The sequence below is a fragment of the Octodon degus genome, unplaced genomic scaffold (assembly GCF_000260255.1).
Source record: "Octodon degus isolate 3935 unplaced genomic scaffold, OctDeg1.0 scaffold00200, whole genome shotgun sequence".
Taxonomy (NCBI): Eukaryota; Metazoa; Chordata; class Mammalia; order Rodentia; family Octodontidae; genus Octodon; species Octodon degus.
Genome location: NW_004524776.1, coordinates 566963 through 568136, shown reverse-complemented (window position 1 = coordinate 568136; position 1174 = coordinate 566963).

The window sequence follows — 1174 nt, the reverse complement described above, 5'->3', positions numbered from 1 at the left end:
GGCGGCTGCAGCCGAGGGCGCAGTCTGAAGCCGCGAGGGTCCTCCGCCACCAGCCCTCACCCCAGGCGGCTTGGAAAAACTTTATCCCGCCCCACCCGACGCGCCTAGAACGGCTGTGGTGAGGTAGACGGATCTAAGCGAATGAGAACCCCAAGTGAAAGATGGGCGTGGGGCGCCCTGGAAACTCGCTTCAGCCCCGTGCTGCAAGGGTCGCGGGAAGAGCTGAGTGCCCCTTTACCCGAAACCTGCTTGAGTTGCGCCCCGGACGCAACAGGTCTAGCGCGGGGCGGCCCCGCAGCGCCACCCAGCGGCGTGCTCCGTCTAGCGCGCCTCTGCCTGTGGGCAGCCCAGCTACTGCCCAAGAGCGTGCGCCCTGGGACGTGACCGCCAGCAACCTCCCGCCTGCCTGCGTGGCTGGGGCACCCTGGACCCCAAGGCCTTCACCAGATCTGCCAGTCCAGGGCCCGCAAGCCCAAAGCCAGAGAGGCCTGATGCAGCTCTCCACGGCTGGTGGGAACATTTCCTTCTGCTGGTTCATTTAAGTGAGATGCCTAGCCCTCTCCTGTTGCTACTGCCAGCTTTATCAGCCTTGTAGAGTTAACCTTTTTGTACTTTTACCAGTAAAATGGGAAAAGCTCTCAGTCCTGCAGGAAACAAATAAGAAAACAAATGCAAAAGTAATAAAGCATGTATTGTACGTATGTATATTTCTTCTGGGTAAAAATCTAGCCCATATATCCATTTTTAAGGACGGTGTGTTTAATTTGCAGCATAGCATATAACATGTTAAGTGGTTATGACGGAGCAGGCGTGTACCCAGAGTTAATGGGCATTAACCTGTCATCCTTGTGCAGCAGTACATCCACACAGCCTGGGCAGAGTATCCCTCAGCAAGCTTTTGTTGTTGCTGTTGACCGTTCTCTCCATGAGGGGGTGCTGATTATCCCCAAATTAGAGAAGAGGAGCCTGAGGTCAAGAGAGGGAAGGAAAGCCCCCTTCAAAGGCAGGACCACCAGTGGCAGACCCTGGCATTTCAGCCCACAAGTTGTAGTGTTTCTCTAAGAGAGAAAGGGTGCCTTCCAGAGTGGATGGTGCGTCTGAGGACCCCAAGGAAGTGGAGGAGTTTGCTGGGTTTCCACGAACCTAATAATAGTTAACCTTTTTTATTTTTGTT